The sequence below is a fragment of the Tamandua tetradactyla genome, chromosome 15 (genome assembly GCF_023851605.1).
Source record: "Tamandua tetradactyla isolate mTamTet1 chromosome 15, mTamTet1.pri, whole genome shotgun sequence".
Lineage (NCBI taxonomy): Eukaryota > Metazoa > Chordata > Mammalia > Pilosa > Myrmecophagidae > Tamandua > Tamandua tetradactyla.
Window position 1 is genome coordinate 37,313,493 of NC_135341.1, and position 19,885 is coordinate 37,333,377.

The 19,885-nt window shown below is 38.8% G+C and overlaps 1 protein-coding gene and 1 pseudogene across 1 annotated transcript in view; both read left to right on the plus strand.

The window, feature by feature from the left end:
• Nucleotides 1–19,885, plus strand: part of SLC25A20 (solute carrier family 25 member 20) — a 95,966-nt gene that overhangs the window by 547 nt on the left and 75,534 nt on the right. The window lies entirely within an intron of this gene.
• On the plus strand, nt 1,789–13,257 carry LOC143657232 (transcription elongation factor A protein 1 pseudogene; annotated as a pseudogene).

A 19,885-nucleotide genomic window follows, 5' to 3' on the forward strand; every position in this document is an offset into this window, starting at 1 on the left:
TGCGAACGGTGAATGTGCAGACAAATCAAGATATGTAAATGTGTAAGAGGCTCTTATTTCCTGCAAGAACTACATGATTTTCAGCTTCAAGTTTAATTCAGAACACGTATCGAAATCAGTGTAACTACTAAAAAAAACACCCAATTAATTTGTAGTGAAAATAATAATTTGTTGTGGGGGTATCAGTTTTGTACATTAGCAACATAAAAGTCTCCACCATGATCCAGAGTACTTGTTTCCTTTGTTTTAACAAAATATATCCATTTGAATTATTTATAATGTAGCAAAAGACCCGAAATATATTTTCTTTTAATGAAATTTCAAATCGAAGCTCTCACTTTGGGTTACTGGTAATAAGTTCTCTTCAATTAATAGAAGGGAAACAGTCGATCTTTCTGTGGAATTATTGCATTAGCAAAATAGGGAATGAGGAGCTCACATAATTGAATACATGCAAGCATGTACAGTGTGTTGGAACCCTTAAACTTTGTATTATCCTCATTTGTTCTCCTGTCTTTCTCCTGCTAACGGGTGATTTTCTTCATGGCATAGCTCCAACCTTGTTTTTTATTTTTATCTTATTAAATAAATATCTATTGGCATGCTGATGATCGTATTGTTTTTCACTAGTGGCAGCTTCTTCTCTGGAAATGATTTTAAAATTAAGCAAAAAATTAAGGATATGATTAAACACAACTGCATATATGTGTGCTTTGGAATGCTGTTTCTATCAGTAAAAAGTTTGCAGCATCCCAACCTCAAAGAGTAGAGACTTTGTTAAATCAATTATGGTAAAATATTCGATGAGGAAAGCCATTAAAAATGATGCTCTTCTAAGGCATCTATTGAAAAGGAAAGGTATTTGTGCTATATTCTTAAGGGATAAGAATAAAATACAAATATGTTTGATATTCCATTTTCAAGATATATAGATGAATTAGAATACATATAAAATGAAACATGTCTTGGTTTTTGTGGGACTGGAATTCAATCGGTCTGCAGTGGAAACCATGTATTTCTGCTCCATAATCTATGGGGCCTCAGTATTAAGACTCAAAAGCTGGGGTGCTTGAGTGGTTCGGTGGTAGAATGCTCACCTCCCACGCAGGAGACCTGGCTTTGATTCCCAGCCCTTGCACCACCACCATCACAACCCCTGCAAAAAAAGACTCAAAGGCTGGGGGCTGGGGTCGTCTGAAGGATTATTATTCATGCATCTGTTGGTTCATGGTGGCTGTCACCTGGGATCCTAGCTGAGGCTGTTAGCCCAATCACCCACACCCACATCCACATGATTTGTGATCACCCCACAAATCATGATCTCCATTTGTCCTAGGCTTTATAACATGGTGGCTGGGTTCCAAAGGCAAATGTCTTGAGAGAGGCAGGTGGAAATTATGTCACTTTTTATGACCTAGCCTTGGAAGTCACACAGCACCATTTCCACTATGTTCTATTGGTCAAACCGATTAGAAAGGATCTTCCTTTTTAGGTCAAGGGAGGGGAATACATCCTTCCCCTCAATGGAGAAATATCAACATCATGTTGTAAGAAAAGCATAGGAGATGGATATGTGTTGATGCAATCATCTTTGTAAATATAATCTGTCATGTTAGCATATATTGCTCTTGGGTATGTGTATTCCATCTTAAGCCTTTATTGGTTTTAATAACCAATATACTTGATACATTCAACATATAAGAATTTAAAATAGTATAAATGTATTGTAATACAAAAGTAATATGGGCTGCCGCGGGTTCGCTGTGAGAGGAAGGGCCTAGACCGGGCCTGCCGCGACCTCTCGCCGGCGGCATGGAGGACGAAGTGGTGCACATCGCCAAGAAGATGGACAAGATGGTGCAGAAGAAAAACGCGGCTGGAGCATTGGATTTGCTGAAAGAGCTTAAGAATATTCCCATGACTCTGGAATTATTATAGTCCACAAGAATCGGAATGTCAGTTAATGCTATTCGCAAGCAGAGTACAGATGAAGAAGTTACATCCTTAGCAAAGTCTCTCATCAAATCCTGGAAAAAATTACTAGATGGACCATCAACTGATAAAGACTCTGAAGAAAAGAAAAAAGAACCTGCCATGACATCGCAGAATAGCCCTGATGCAAGAGAAGAAAGTAGCTCCAGTGGCAGCGTAAGCAGCAGAAAGGATGAGACAAATGCTCGAGATACTTATGTTTCATCTTTTCCTCCGGCACCAAGCACTTCTGATTCTGTACGGTTAAAGTGTAGAGAGATGCTTGCTGCAGCTCTCCGAACAGGAGACGACTACATTGCTATTGGAGCTGATGAGAAAGAATTAGGATCTCAAATTGAAGAAGCTATATATCAAGAAATAAGGAATACAGACATGAAATACAAAAATAGAGTACGCAGTAGGATATCAAATCTTAAGGATGCAAAGAATCCAAATTTAAGGAAAAATGTACTGTGTGGGAATATTCCTCCTGACTTATTTGCTAGAATGACAGCAGAGGAAATGGCTAGCGATGAGCTCAAAGAGATGCGGAAAAACTTGACCAAAGAAGCCATCAGAGAGCATCAAATGGCCAAAACGGGTGGAACCCAGACTGACTTGTTCACATGTGGCAAATATAAAAAGAAGAACTGTACTTGCACACAGGTACAAACCCGTAGTGCTGATGAACCAATGACAACATTTGTTGTCTGTAATGAATGTGGAAATCGATGGAAGTTCTGCTGAGTTGAGAGAATTGGCAAGATGTCTGGACCATTAAGAAAATGGATTTTGTAATTAGTTTTAAAACTCTGCCAAGCAACTAGTTTTCTGACAAATCAGATTTTTAAAGCAGCATACATCCCTTGGGTTAGTCTGTTTTTGACTTAACTTCCCTTCCTTAAACACCTTCTATGTTCAAATAGCAGTAGGGAGACCATATAATAATTGTATGGTATCTGTTTCAGAATATTTCTTTCATTTTTATAAGTAAGTTGATATTAAACTTTTATCAGTTAAACTTTTGGCACTCGATTTCTTCTTTTCTTGTTAAAGAAAAATATACCTTATCTTTTTTACAGTCTGAAACATTACACTAAAAATGTTATTCTTCTCTTTATACATAAGTGGAAATTAGATTATTTCCATATTGGCATGTACCTGCAAATATTAGAGAAGAAGAAAAGGTAATATGATTTTAGGTTTATCAAATATGGTGTGTATTCAAATAGTACTTGACCAGCTTATCTAAATTATATATAATATTTGAACCAGCATATGAATTTGATTTTAATTATTATGTTCTCAAGCATGGGATAATTAGATATTTTGCATCTGTAACTACCATGATCATCATTTCTTGTAATTTCTTGTACATGTACTTGTTCTTAACAGATTTTACTTTTGGTAACTTGACTTTACTTTGTTGAAATTAGTTGGGTTTCGTTGTTTGTTTGCCTGTTTCATTTTGTAATTGATTTTAGTTTTGCAGAAGAACGCTGTCATAGTTTAGTATGGTTTTTTCATAAATCTCTACATAGGCAAAGAATGAAAGCTTTTAACCGTTTTTGTCCTTCATAGGAAGACTTGCTAGGAAGAAAGTGTTATCATCTTACTATAGAGTAGTTAATGTAAACAGTTCAAGATCTGATTTTGATTTGGAGATCCACACTGACCTAGTTTTTTTTCATAAATCCCTGCATAGGCGAAGAATGAAAGCTTTTAACCATTTTTGTCCTTCATGGAAGACTTGCTGGGAAGAAAATGTTAGCATTTTACTATAGAGTAGTTAATGTAAACAGTTCAAGATCTGATTTTGATTTGGAAATCCACACTGACCTAGGAGTAAGCTTAAGGATTGTATAAGCCATTAAAACTGTGGTCTTTCCATATGGAGGTTGATGGAAAATATTTTTGCCCTTAGTTTTATTTGCTGATTTTCTCTTTTACATGTTGTATGAGGTTGAACAGACTGGATATGGGCTGTAGTGCAAGTTGTCTTCTATACAGCTCTTACAGTTAAAATTTTACTTTTTGTTGAGGTGTGTACATTTGTTCTATCAGGTTCCTTGATTGTGCACTTGTTCCAGTGCATCTGAAAGGCCACTGTTAAAAAGGCTACATGTTATCCCACTCAATCTGCATTCTGTCAGATGCTGCTAAAGAGACCTCAGTCCATGCTTGACACTCCCCTCCAATCCCCCTTTTTCCCATTTCTTGTTGCATATCAGTTTGATGTAATATGGAAAATAATATTTGAACATCCACGTTAAGACCCATATTTGTAAGATTTGGCCCCCTTCCACCAGCCCATCTTTACTTTGTGAGTTCACAGATTAACCTATTGCATTGTCACTTAAAAAATATAGTGCATTTTTGGAAAGAGTAAATTTAAGAAAGGAGTAAAGTTATTCCCACTTTTAAATTAAGTCATTCATTTTTAAATTTGTAATTCAATAAAGTTTCTTGTTAAAAACATAAAAAAAAAAAAAAAAGTAATATGAACATCCCCATTACTTCCATTCATTAATCCAGGGTTGTTGCTACTTTCCAGAGTTTGATGCACATCCTTCCAGGACTCTTTCTATGCAGGTACAATGAAGTCCTGTGGATATACTCTATTTCACATAGTTGTGAAAATTGGGGCGATTATATTAATAGAAATAGAATTGGTAAGTCAACTCCTATACTCATCTCCAATTGTGAAGATGGGAGATACTGTAAAATCACCTTTCAAAATAACTTCAGTTCCTTCAGTCTGGCTAAAGGCCAGGCCCAGTATTGTTAGATATAATGGGATCTCTAAAGAGATAACAGTCCCTGTGCTCAAGGAGCTTTGATCTGGTAGGGGTTTCAAAAATTAGTGAAGTAGTTAAATGTGAAATTGCCACTGTGATGAGTGTTGCTCGAGAGAGCTAGGAGGGCTCCATTCTCAGCCTCTGCTCCAACTATACTCACTTCCTAATGATATCATCCAATCCTTTGGTTTTAGTACCTCCCCTACGCTGATGAATTCCCAGTCCTTACGCCCTGTTCTACCCAAATTGCTGGGTAGAACAATTGTCCTTTTAATATATCCATTTAGTGTTATATTGATACTCAAATTTAACATGTCCCAAGCAAAACCAAAGTTTGTCACCAAATGTTGCCATTCCTCCAATGTTTTTCGGTTCCCTAATGCCACCATCTTTCACCATTTACTCGGGCCTCAAATTCAGGAATCATTCATGACTATTTTTTTCCCTTTTAAATTCCACATTCAATTCACACAGTATAGACCAAGCCACTCTTCTGATCTCTGGATGTGAGCAGTAGTCCCTTAACTAGTCTCCCTGCTTCGACTAATGCTCTGCTATATCTGTTCTCTGCATTTTGTCTAGAAGGATCTATTTTTTTAAACTTTTTATTGTTATAACATATATATATTATATATACAAAAAAGCAATAAATTTCAAGGTACATTATAACAAGTTTTATAGAATGGATTTCAGAGTTTGGTATGGGTTACTATTCCACAATTTTATGTTTTTCCTTCTAACTGCTTCAAGACACTAGAGACTAAAACAAATATCAATAGAATGATTCAGCAGTGATACTCGTTTGTTAAATCCTGTCTTCTCTGTTATAACTCCTCCTCCTCCTTTGATGCTTCTCCCTGTCTTTAGGGGTATATAGACTGTGGTAGTTAGATTCAGGTGTCAGCTTGGCTAGGTGAAGGTGCCTGGTTCTATTGCTGTGGACATGAGCCAATGGCACGTGAACTTTATCCGTTGCTGATTTTATCTGCAGTTGGCTAGGAGGAGTGTCTGCTGCAATGTTTGATTTAATTGGCTGGTGCTTAAATGAGAAAGCTCAACTTAGCGCAGCCAAAGCAGCTCAGCATACGTCAGCTCAGCACTCGCAGCTCAGCACTCGCAGCTCAGCCCAGGCCTTTGGAAATGCAGAAAGGAATCACCCTGGGAAAAGTTGTTGGAACCCAGAAGCCTGGGGAGAAGGCCAGCAGAGATCACCCTGTGCCTTCCCACGTAAGAAAGAACCTCAGTTGAAAGCTAGCTGCCTTTCCTCTGAAGAACTATATGTTATGTTAACTAAATAAATCCCCTTTTATTGAAAGCCAGTCAATCTCTGGTGTGTGCATTCCAGCAGCTAGCAAACTAGAACGTGGGCTATACCCATTCTAACTTTTTCATGTAGGAAAGGGGTATCAACAATATAGGATAGAGGGATGAAACGAGTTAATGTTCTTGAAGAGGCTGGCCCCTCTGAGTTTCAGAACTTGTCTGACTTAGGAACCCATCTGGAGGTTTTTGGTTTCTGGAAAGTCATCTTGGTATGTGAAACATTTGTAGAATCTCAGATAGAACCCTAGGTGTTCTTTAGAGTTAACAGGAATGGCTTTGGTTGGGGGTTGGCAAACCGTGGTTTGCTGGTTTGAATCTATGGTGTACTCCAGAAAAGCCATGTTCTTTAATCCTCATTCAATATTGCTGGGTGGGAGCTTTTTGATTATTCATGGAGCTGTGACCCATTCAATTGTGAGTGGTAACTGTTGATTTGATGGTTTCCATGGAGGTGTGTCTCTACCCATTCAAGGTGGAGTTGCTCATTGGAGCCCTTTAAGAGCAGACTTTTGGAAAAGCTTCAGAGCCTGTACAGCCAGAGACCTTTGGAGATGAAGAAGGAAAACGCCCCTGGGGGAGCTTCATGAAACAAGAAGCCAAGAGAGGAAACTAGCAGACATCACCATGTTTGTCATATGCATTTGCTGTTGAGAGAGAAACCCTGAATATCATCAACCTTCTTGAACCAAGGTATCTTTCCTTGGATGCCTTATATTGGCATTTCTATAGCCTTTAGTTGGGACATTTTCACGGCCTTAGAACACGTAAACTTGCAACTTAATAAATTCCCACTTCTAAAAGCTGTTCTGTTTCTCATATATCGTATTCCATCATCTAGCAAACTAGACACATGGTAATTAGCAATATTTAGCGGAAGCTTACATAAGAGTAGCCTCCAGAATAGCCTCTTGACTCTGAACTCTCTTAGCACAGATACCTTATTTTGTTACATTTCTTTTCCCCCTTTTGGTTAGGAAGGTGTTGTTCATCCCACAGTCCCAGGGCCAGGTTCATTACTGGGAATCATGTCCCATGTTGCCAGGGAAACTTTCACCCCTGAATGTCAAGCCCCATGTAAGGGGGAGGGTAATTATTTTCCTTGCAGAGTTGGGTTTAGAGGAGAGAGGCCACCTCTGAGCAACAAAACATTTCCTGAAAGTAACTCTTAGCTAGGCTTAGCTTCTCTGCTACAGAAAAAGTAAAAGGATCTTTTTAAAGACTGAAATATGTCATCCCCTGTTCCAAACCCTCCAAAGCTCTTTTTTTTTTTTCTTTCTCCAAAGCTTTTCGCTATAGGCTTTGGCCTTGTAGGCCTACAGAGGATAGAGTCTGGAGCCAGATGGCCAGAATCTGAATCCTAGTTTGACCACTTCCTACCTGTGTGAACTTGGCAAGAAACCTCATCTCTCTATGACTTGTTTGCTTATTTATAAAATAGTAGATGAATCAGCACCTTCTACTAAGTGGAAGAAAAATAATAATAATACACATATAATATGTATAAATATGTGTGTGTGTGTAGCTGTAGAAACATATGTATGTAGAGACATAGAAAGAGTCCTAGAGGGATGAGTATCAAATGCTAATACTTTACATTTTTGTTTTTTTAGGTTAAACTCTTTAATCCATCCAAAATTTGTATTTGGTAGTAGATATAGAGAATCTTGTTTCATATTTCTCATTCGATAGTCATGTCCAGCACTATCTATTGAACAGATCATTCTCTATCCACTATTTAGAATAGCACCTTTGTTGTTAATTAAATATTCATATACATACATGGGTCTGTTCTGTTTGGAGTTTGTTTGGCCTGTTCAAGCTCTGATACCGTAATGTTTTATTATAGCTTCAGGCTTCATTTTTTATATATTTGATAGGACAACATGCCCTTATTGATCTTTTTCAAAAAGTTCCTAGTTAAACTCATATAATTTTTCTTTTGTATAAACTTTAGATTTAGCTTCATATGTTTTATTTTAAAAATCCAGTTGGCTATATTTTGGGTAGTACATTTCCTACTTTAACTTGTCTGGTCAGTTTGGCTGAACACCATAAGTATATAGAATCTTGAATAGGGCATAAAATCTTGTTGGATTGTCCAGGTTAGTGTGATACCCCAATATATCCCAGAATAATTTGAGGAGTGTGCTTGTTTGAATCTGTGATGGGCCCCTTAAATGCCATGTCCTTTAGTCCTCATTCAGTATTGCTGGCTGGGAATTTTTTTATTGTTCCCATAGAGATGTGACTCACCCAGTTGTGGGTATTAACTTCTGATTAGAGGGAGATGTGACTCCACGTATTCCAGGTGGGTCTTGATTAGTTTGCTGGACTCCTTTAAAAGAGGAAACATTTTGGAGAGAGTCCCTTATGAGAGCGACAGAGCCTGCAGGGCCAGAGCCTTTGGAGATAAAGAAAGAAAACACCCTTGGGAGAGCTTCATGAAACAAGAAGCCTGGAGAGAAAGCTAGCAGATACCGCCATGTTCACCATGTGCCTTTCCAGTTGAGAGAGAAATCCTGAACGTCATTCTTGAACCAGGGTGTCTTTCCCTGGATGCCTTAAATTGGACATTTCTATAGACTTGATTTAATTTGGACATTTTCATGGCCTTGGAACACATAAACTTACAACATAATAAATTCCCCCTTCTAAAAGCCATTCTGTTTCTGGTATATCATATTCTGGCAGCTAGCAAACTAGAACTGGCAGTGAATAAAAAAGTATTATCAAAGTACCCTTGGGGCCTGGGGAGAAAGGAGGAAATATTCAACTTCTCCATCTGGAGAATTTCTGATATTCTCGCAAGCAGTGAGGACAATCAAATCAATAGGCTGAGCCCTCAGTCTTGGGGTTCACCCCAAAGAAACTTATTCCTGCAAAGGATAGGCTAAGCCTACTTAAAATTATGCCTGAGTCACCCCAGAAAACCCCTTTTGTTGCTCAGTTGTGGTCTTTCTCTCTAAGCCAACTTGGCAGGTAAATTCACTGCCCTCTCCCCCTATGTGGGACATGACTTCCAGGGGTGTAAATCTCCCTGGCAATGTGGGACAGAACTCCCAGGATTCACTGGGACCCAGCATCATGGAATTGAGAAAACCTTGACCAAAAGGTGGAACAGATAAATGAGACAAAATAAAGTCTCAGAGGTTGAGAGATTTCAAACAGAGTCAAGAGGTTATCCTGGAGGTTATTCTTATGCATTATGTAGATATCCCTTTTTAGTTTATGGTGTATTGGAGTGGCTGGAGGGAAGTACCTGAAACTGTCGAGCTGTGTTCCAATAGCCTTGATTCTTGAAGACGATATAACTTTTACAATGTCACTGTGATTGTGAAAACCTTGTGTCTGATTCTTCTTTTATCCAAGGTTTGGAGGGTGTCCAGGAAGATGGCGAAATAGAATAGGTCAAGTTCACCCCTGCTCCAAAGAGCAGCTAGAGAAGGGACAGAAAAAAGACCAGGAAAGTGACTCCACTGGAAGGGTCTTCTATACCATATAGGGAGGTGGTGGGAAAGCAGAAGAGTTGAGACACAGAGAACTGGAGACTAGCCAGCTACTGCAAATAGCCTAGCACGTCCATTTCCACATGGAGGACAGAGCCTTCAGTAGTGGATCAGAATAGAGTTCTGGACCTGTGCATATACCTGCACTGCAACTTGTCACCACACTGTTGTGCCCTTCCCCATGCCCCACATCCTGCTCCATGCCCGTCCTGAAAATACAAAGCTTTAGATTACTGAAGGAAATCAACATCCAAAGTAACCCGATTAAGATACTTACATGCTGCAAAGACAAAAGAAGATCGCTAACCACATGAAGATGCAGACAGATACAGCCCAGACTGACCAAATTGAAACACCGGAGGAGACACAGACTTAGGAACAACTAATCAAAGATGTTCATATAACTTTACTAAATAAAATCATTGGGATGGCTAATGACATAAAAGAAATCAAGAAGACACTAGTAAAACATAAAGAGGAATTTGAAAGAATGAGTAGAAAAACAGCAGATGTTACAGAGATTAAAGTTGCTGTAGATCAAATAAAATATATACTAGAGACACACAACAGCAGATTTGAAGAGGCAGAAGAAAGACTAAGCTAACTGGAGGACAAAACAACTGATTTTGAACACATAAACGAGCAAATGACAAAAAAAGATTGAAAAATTTTAGTTGGATCTCAGGGAAATGATCGGCAAAACAAAGCACACAAATATAAGAATCGTTGGTGTCCAAGAAAGAGAAGAGAAGAGTAAAGGGCCAGGAAGACTAGTTTAGGAATATAATGGGGGAAAACTTCCCAACCTTTATAAAAGACATAAATATGCAAATCAAAGAAGCCCAACAAACTCCAAATAGAATAAATTCAAATAGGCCTACCCCAAGACACATACTAATCAGTCTGTCAAATGTTGAAGTGAAGCAGAAAATCCTGAAAGCAGCAAGAGAAAAACAATCTACATACAACAGAAACCAGATAAGACTGAGTTTGGACTACTTAGCTGGCACTATGGAGGCAATAAGGCAGTGGTATGATATATTTAAGATCCTGAAAGACAAAGACTTCCAGCCAAGAGTTCTGTACCCAGCTAATTTTGAACACACAAGAAAAACATGTCTTTTTTAAGGTCCAGAGGGCAGAATGTGCAGTTTGAAAGGATTATGTACCCTAGAAAAGCCTTGTTTTAATCCTGATCCATCTTGTGGAGGAAGCTGTTTCTTTTAATCCCTATTCAGAACTATAGGTTGGAGGCTTGATTAGATTATCTCCATGAGATGTAATGCATCAAATCGTGGGCATTAATCTTTGATTAGAGGGAGATCTGACTCCACCCACTCCAAGTGGGTCTTGATTAGTTTACTGGAATCCTTTAAAAGAGGAAACATTTTGGAAAAAGCTTGAGAGCCACAAGAAATATGAGAGCACGCACAGCCAAAGACCTTTGGAGATGAAGAAGGAAAATGCCCCTGGGGGAGCCTCATGAAACAAGAAGCGTGGAGAGAAAGCTAGCAATTGTCGTCACGTTCACCGTATGCCTTTTCAGTTGAGAGAGAAACCCTGAACGTCATCAACCTTCTTGAACCAAGGTATCTTTTCCAGATGACTTACATTGGTCATTTTTATAGCCTTTCATTAATTTGGACGTTTTCACAGCCTTAGACCTATAAACTAGCAACTTAATACATTTCCCTTTTTAAAAAGCCATTCTATTCTGGAATCTTACTTTCCAGCAGCTTGCAAACTGGAACACCAGCCAAACTGTCCTTCAAAACTGAGGAAGAGATTAAAATTTTCACAGACAAACAAAGGCTGAGAAAATATGTCAACAAGAAGCCAGCTCTACAAGAAATACTAAAGGGAGTTCTGCCATCTGAAAAAAGACAGAGAGGGAGGTTCAGAGAAGGGCACAGAATTGAAGAGTACCAGGAGGGGTAACCTAAAAGATAAAAAGAGAAAGAAGAAAGCATATAGATCTGATGGATTCAAGAAATGCCTTTACAGTCATAACTTTGAATATTAACAGACTAAACTAGCCAATTAAAAGAAACATTGGCAGAATGCATTAAGAAATATATCATAAGGGATATCAAGAAGACACTGGAAGAGCATAAAGAATTTGAAAGAATAAATTTAAAAATAGCAGATCTCACAGAGATCAAAGATAGTGTATGCCAAATTAAAATATACTAGAGACATACAACAGCAGATTTGAATTTTTACATCTATGTTCATTAGGGAGATTGGTCTGTAGTTTTTCCTTTCTTGCAGCATTTTCAACCAATTTTGATATTAGAGTGATACTAACTTCATAAAATGAATTAGATAGCATTCCTTTTTCAACTTTTTGGAAGAGTTTGAGCAGGATTGAAAGTATTCCCCCAAGATAGGGAACAAGACAAGTATGCCCATTCTCACCACGATTGTTCAATGTTATATCAAATTCTAGCTAGAGTGATCAGGCAGGAGAAAAGAATAAAAGAATCCAAATAGGAAAGGAGAAACTAAAACTTTCATTATTTGCAGATGGCATGATCCTATACTTGGAGAATCCTGAGAAATCTATGGCAAAGATACTTGAGCTAATAAATACTTTCAACAGAGGGGCAGAATACAAGATTAATGTACAAAAATCAGTAATGTTTCTATACATAAGCAATGACATAACTGAGGAAACAAGTAAAAAATTCAATTCAAAGTAGCAACTAAAAGAATCAAGTGTCTAGGAACAGGTTTAGCCAGAGATGTTGAGGACTTGTACACAGAAATCTGTGAAGCATTGCTAAAAGAAAATTGAAGAGGACCTAAATAGGTGGAAAGATATTCCATGCTTATTGGTAGGAATGTTGAAGGTCATTAAGATGTCAGTTCTACCCAAATTGATCTACAGATTCAATGAAATACCCATCAAAATTCCAACAACCTACTTAGGTGATGAATCGGAAAAACTAGTTGTCAAATTTATATGGAAGGGAAAGAGAGCTCGAATCGCTAAAAAATACCCTTAAAAAAGAACAAAGTGGGAGATTTAACACTTCTTTACTTTAAAGATGTTTATGGTCAAAACAGCATGGTACTGGTGCAAGAAGAACACTGCCGGTCCAAGGTAACAGTGAGGTGTGGAATTTAGTTCATCCTCCACAGCAGCTAGTAAATAGCCAGGATTGGTGCAGAGCAACTGCTAGGGCCACATCAGTGACCAGACACACAGCGTACACCAGACTGGACAAGCTGGAGCAGCTGTGATTCCCCCCAGAACCATGAGTCCCCCAAGCTGTGGAGGCCTGCGCCCCTCCCCCCACTCCCCTGGTTCCCAGAGGGGAAAGGAAAGAGACTTTACTAGCAGCAAGGGGCTGAGCTCAAACAAGCTCCAATTGCGGAATTAATTAACAAATTCTGACTGCTGAAAATAGGCCCCTAGTTCAGCTAAACCTCGAATAAAAGCTGAAGTTGCTGGGTTTTGCCCCAGCTGAGAGGGTGCAGGGCTGGCAAAAAAAGAAAAAAAAAGAGAGAGGTTTTTTTTTTTGTTGTTCGGACAGCACGAAATACTTGAAAGGGTCTGGGCCCCGAAGGAAAGGAGGGTGCACATAGGACCTAGAGATACATAGAGCAAAATACCAACTTAAGCTCTTTTTTTTTTTTTTTTATTATTAATTAAAAAAAATTAACTAACACAACATTAGAAATCAATCCATTCTACATATGCAATCAGTAATTCTTAATATCATCACATAGGTGTATTGTCATCATTTCTCAGTACATATGCATCAATTTAGAGAAAGAAATAGCACGACAACAGAAAAAGAAATAAAGTGATAACACAGAGAAAACACAAATAAAAATAAAAAGTACAAAAATATATAAGAGAAAGAAAAAAAAACAAAAAAAAAACTATAGATCAGATGCAGCTTCATTCAGCGTTCCAACATAATTACATTACAATTAGGCAGTATTGTGCTGACCATATTTTTTTAGACATCATACCATTCTACATATGCAATCAGTAATTCTTAACATCATCACATAGATGCATGATCATCGTTTCTTAGTACATTTGAATCGGTTGAGAAGAACTAGCAGTATAACAGAAAAAAATATAGAATGTTAGTATAGAGAAAAAAAATAAAAGTAATAATAATAAGAACAAAACAAACAAAACAAAACAAAACAAGAACCTATAGCTCGGATGCAGCTTCGTTCAGTATTTTAACATGATTACTTTACAATTAGGTATTATTGTGCTGTCCGTTTTTGAGTTTTTGTATCTAGTCCTATTGCACAGACTGTATTCCATCAGCTCCAATTACCCATTATCTTACCCTGTTTCTAACTCCTGCTGAACTCTGTTACCAATGACATATTCCAAGTTTATTCTCAAGTGTCGATTCACATCCTTGGGACCATACAGTATTTGTCTTTTAGTTTTTGGCTAGACTCACTCAGCATAATGTTCTCTAGGTCCATCCATGTTATTACATGCTTCATAAGTTTATCCTGCCTTAAAGCTGCATAATATTCCATCGTATGTATATACCACAGTTTGTTTAGCCACTCGTCTGTTGATGGACATTTTGGCTGTTTCCATCTCTTTGCAATTGTAAATAACGCTGCTATAAACATTGGTGTGCAAATGTCTGTTTGAGTTTTTGCCTTTAATTCCATTGAGTAGATTCCCAGCAATGGTATTGCTGGGTCGTATGGCAATTCTATATTCAGCTTTTTGAGGAACCGCCAAACTGCTTTCCACAGTGGTTGCACCATTTGACATTCCCACCAACAGTGGATAAGTGTGCCTCTTTCTCCGCATCCTCTCCAGCACTTGTCATTTTCTGTTTTGTTGATAATGGCCATTCTGGTGGGTGTGAGATGATATCTCATTGTGGTTTTGATTTGCGTTTCTCTAATGGCCAGGGACATTGAGCATCTCTTCATGTGTCTTTTGGCCATTTGTATTTCCTCCTCTGAGAGGTGTCTATTCAAGTCTTTTTCCCATTTTGTAATTGGGTTGGCTATCTTTTTGTTGTTGAGTTGAACAATCTCATTATAAATTCTGGATACTAGACCTTTATCTGATATGTCGTTTCCAAATATTGATTCCCATTGTGTAGGCTGTCTTTCTGCTTTCTTGATGAAGTTCTTTGATGCACAAAAGTGTTTAATTTTGAGGAGTTCCCATTTATTTATTTCCTTCTTCAGTGCTCTTGCTTTAGGTGTAAGGTCTACAAAACCGCCTCCAATTGTAAGATTCATAAGATATCTCCCTAAATTTTCCTCTAACTGTTCTATGGTCTTAGACCTAATGTTTAGATCTTTGATCCATTTTGAGTTAACTTTTGTATAGGGTGTGAGAGATGGGTCTTCTTTCATTCTTTTGCATATGGATATCCAGTTCTCTAGGCACCATTTATTGAAGAGACTGTTCTGTCCCAGGTGAGTTGGCTTGACTGCCTTATCAAAGATCAAATGTCCATAGATGAGAGGGTCTATATCTGAGCACTCTATTCGATTCCATTGGTCGATATATCTATCTTTATGCCAATACCATGCTGTTTTGACCACTGTGGCTTCATAATATGCCTTAAAGTCAGGCAGTGCAAGACCTCCAGCTTCGTTTTTTTTCCTCAAGATGTTTTTAGCAATTCGGGGCACCCTGCCCTTCCAGATAAATTTGCTTATTGGTTTTTCTATTTCTGAAAAATAAGTTGTTGGGATTTTGATTGGTATTGCATTGAATCTGTAAATCAATTTAGGTAGGATTGACATCTTAACTATATTTAGTCTTCCAATCCATGATCACAGTATGCCCTTCCATCTGTTTAGGTCTTCTGTGATTTCTTTTAGCAGTTTTTTGTAGTTTTCTTTATATAGGTTTTTTGTCTCTTTAGTTAAATTTATTCCTAGGTATTTTATTCTTTTAGTTGCAATTGTGAATGGGATTCGTTTCTTGATTTCCCCCTCCGCTTGTTCATTGCTAGTGTATAGAAATGCTACAGATTTTTGAATGTTGATCTTGTAACCTGCTACTTTGCTGTACTCATTTATTAGCTCTAGTAGTTTTGTTGTGGATTTTTCCAGGTTTTCGATGTATATTATCATATCGTCTGCAAACAGTGATAGTTTTACTTCTTCCTTTCCAATTTTGATGCCTTGTATTTCTTTTTCTTGTCTAATTGCTCTGGCTAGAACCTCCAACACAATGTTGAATAATAGTGGTGATAGTGGACATCCTTGTCTTGTTCCTGATCCAACTTAAGCTCTTGATTGGCAAACCTGAGGAATGGGGTCCTGCTCTGAAAAGGATTTTTTTTTCTCCTTTTCTTACCTGTGTTTCTGTGGCTTGGCTACTCTTTGGATACAACTGCAAGGCTTCTCCAGCTCCAACTGCCCCTGGCAAGGGTGGAATTAATCTTGCCTGGTCAGGTGAAAGCAGGTAATTCCCTGGAGGCTGTGCCTTCCCCAGGAGAGGGGTGGGGCCCAACTCAGGTGAAATCCCTCCCTCAAGGAATTCAGACCCCAGGATCTGGAAAACTGAAGGGATTAAAGCCAGACTACAATCTCTCCTCTATCTCAATCACACCCCCAGCAGGGAGAGTCTGCTGAAGTTAAAGGCACCACATCACTTTATGTTGGTGGGACCCGCAGGCAGACAAGTGCCACAAACTGGGCAGGATAGGAGAAACAGAGAGTCTAAAGGCTTCATAGAAAGTCTTTAAACCTTCTGGGTCTCCCCCTCAGGGAAAACTGATTCAGGCAACTCTTTCCTCCTGAGAGGAGGCAAGTCTGGTCTGAGAAAATCTGATCGGGGTCTATAAGACCTAAGTAGACCCTCCTAAGGACAAAAAAAAGACACCATACAGGCAGGGCAAGAAACAAGAAAACAAGAACTGAAAAATTCTGATCTGTTAAACAACATCTATGCTAGAAGTCTAGATAAAGCTGAACTGAATGTCAAAGAATGGATAGACAACAAAGCCATCCAGCAAGAAAATCCTAGGTAAAAAGGTGTAAACAATATCCAGAATAAACTAATTAAGGAAATTAAATGTCTACATGCCAGTAAAAAATAGTGAATCATACTAGGAATATTGAAGAGATAGCCCCATCAAAGGAACAAACCAACAATTCAAATGAGATACAGGAGTTGAAACAATTAATTCAGGATGTTTAAACAGACATGGAAAATCTCATCAAAAATCAAATCAATGAATTGAGGAAGGATATAAAGAAGGCAAGGGATGAACAAAAAGAAGAAAGTCTGTAAAAACAAATCACAGATCTTATGGGAATAAAAGGCACAGTAGAAGAGATGAAAAAATTTAAAAAATGGAAACCTACAATGTTAGAGTCCAAGAGGCAGAAGTTAGGATTAGTGAACTGGAGGATAGGACATCTGAAATCCGACAAGCAAAAGAAAATACAGGGGAAAGAATGGAAAAATATGAGCAAGGGCTCAGGGAATTGAATGACAATGTGAAGTGCACAAATATATGTGAGAAGAGAGGGGGAAAGGAGGAGAAAAACTAATGGAGGAAATTGTCACTAAAAATTTTCCAACTCTTATGAAAGACTCAAAATTACAGGTTCAAGAACTGCAGTGGGGCGGGCCACAGTGGCTCAGTGGCAAGAACACTTCCTGCCATGCCTAGAGGACCCGGATTCGATTCACGGTGCCTGCCCATGTAAAAAAAAAAAAAGAACTGCAGTGTACCCCAAACAGAATAAATCCAAATAGACATACTCGAAGACATTTACTAATCAGAATGTCACAGGTCAAAGAGAAAGAGAGAATTTTGAAGGCAGCAAGAGAAAAGCAATCCCTCACATACAAGGGAAGCCCAATAAGACTATGTGTGGATTTCTCAGCAGAAGCCATGGAGGTGAGAAGACAGTGGTATGATATATTTAAGATAGTGAAAGAAAAAAACTGTCAACAAAGAATTCTATATCCAGCAAATTTGTCCTTCAAAAATAAGGGGGAACAAGTTGAATTCTTGATATTTTCACAAGCAGTGTGGACAACCAAAGCTATAGGCTGAGCCCCCAGTCTTGGGGTTTGTTCATATGAAACTTAACCCTACAAAGGATAGGTCAAGTCTACTTAAAATTTAGGCCTAAGAGTTACCCCTAAAGGACCCTCTTTTGTTGCTCAGATGTGGACTCTCCCTCCAGCCAACATGACAAGCAGTCTCACCACCCTCCCCCTCTCTGTGTGGGACATAACTCCCAGGGGTGTGGACCTTCCTGGCAGCGTGAGACAGAGATCCTGGAATGAGCTGAGACTCAGCATCAGGGGACTGAGAAAAAACCTAGAATGAGCTGAGAATTAACATCAAGGGATTGAGAGAACCTTCTCGAACAAAAGGGAGAAGAGTGAAGTGAGATTAAGTGTCAATGGCTGAGAGACTCCAAACAGAGTCGAGAGGTTATCCTGGAGGTTATTCTTACGCATTAAGTAGATATCACCTTGTTGATCAAGATGTAGTGGAGAGGCTGGAGAGAATTGCCCGAAAATGTAGAGCTGTGTTCCAGTAGCCATGTTTCTTGATGAAGATTGAACAATGATATAGCTTTCACAGTGTGACTCTGTGAATGTGAAAACCTTGTGTCTGATGCTCCTTTTATCTACCATATCAACAGAAGAGTAGAACATATGGAATAAAAATAAATAATAGGGGGAACAAATATTAAAATAAATTTAGTTTGAAATGCTAGTGATAAATGAAAGCGAGGGGTAAGGGGTATGGTATGTATAACTTTTTTTTTCTCTATAATCATTTTATTTCTTTTTCTAAATCGATGCAAATGTTCTAAGAAATGAATATGCAACTATGTGATGATATTAAGAATTACTGATTATGTAGAATGGAATGATATCTTATTTTGTTTGTTTGTTAATTTTTTAATTAATAAAAAGAAAATAAATAAATAAATAAATAAGGGGGAAATTGGGCAGGCCACGGTGGCTCAGCAGGAAGAGTTCTCACCTGCCATGCCGGAAACCCAGGTTTGATTCCTGGTGCCTTCCCATGCAAAAAAAAAAAGGGGCGGGGGAGGGAGAAATTAAAGCATTTTCAGGCAAAAAATCACTGAGAGAATTTGTGACCAAGAGACCAGCTTGCAAGATATTCTAAAGGGAGCACTAGAGCCAGGAAAAGACAGGAGAGAGAAATGTGGAGAAGAATGTAGAAATGAAGACTATCAGTAAAGGTAAAAAGAAGAAAAATGAGATATAACAAATAAAATCCAAAGGCAATATGGTAGAAGAAAGTACTGCCCTTACAATAATAACTAAATGTTAATGGATGAAACCCCCCAATCAAAAGACAAAGACTTAGACTGGCAGAATAGATTAAAAAACAGGACCCATCTGTATGCTGTCTACAGGAGATGCATTTTAGACCCAAGGACAAACATAAGTTGAAAGTGAAAGGTTGGGTAAAGATATTTCATGCAAACAACAATCAGAAAACAGCAGGAGTAGCTATACTAATATCCAACAAATTAGAGACTTCAAATGTAAAATAATTGAAAGAGACAAAGAAGGGTGAGCATTTTAGTTCATCCTCCAGAACAACTACTAAATAACTAGAAACAGTACAGAACAGCACCTGGGGCCACATCAGTGACCGGACACACAGCGTACTCCAGTCTGGACCAGCTGGACCGGCTGCAAGCACCCCCCAGAACCATGAGTTCCCTAAGCTGCAGCGCCCAGCGCCCCTCCCACACAGGCCGCTTCCCAGAAGGGAAAGGAAAGGACTTTACCAGCAGCAGGGACTGGGCACAATGAAACGCCAATTGTGGAACTAATTAACAAATTCTGACTATTAAAAATAGGCCCCCAGCTTAGGTGAACCTGATCAAAGCACAGGTTGCTCATTTTTGCCCTGTCGCCAAGGGGGCAGGACTGACAGAAAAAGGGGGAAAAAAAAAAAAGAAGGAAACAGAGGGTTTTTGTGGCTGTGTATCTACAAAGGCTTGACTGCCTTTGGATACAGTGGCAGGCCTTTTCAGGCTACAACTGCCCCAGGCATAAGCAGAAGTGAGCTCTTTGGGGGGCTTATCTGGAGACTGTGCCTTCCCCAGGGGAGGGGTGAAGCCCCACCCAGGTGGAATCCCTCCATCAAGGAATTCAGACACCAGGGCTTGGTAATTTGAAGCCATTAAAACCAGCCTACAACCTCTCCTCTGTCTTCACCCCGCCCCCCCCAGCAGGGAGAGTCTGCCAAAGGTAAAGGTACCGCATCATCTTATGCTGGTGGGACCTGCAGTCAGACAAGCGCCACA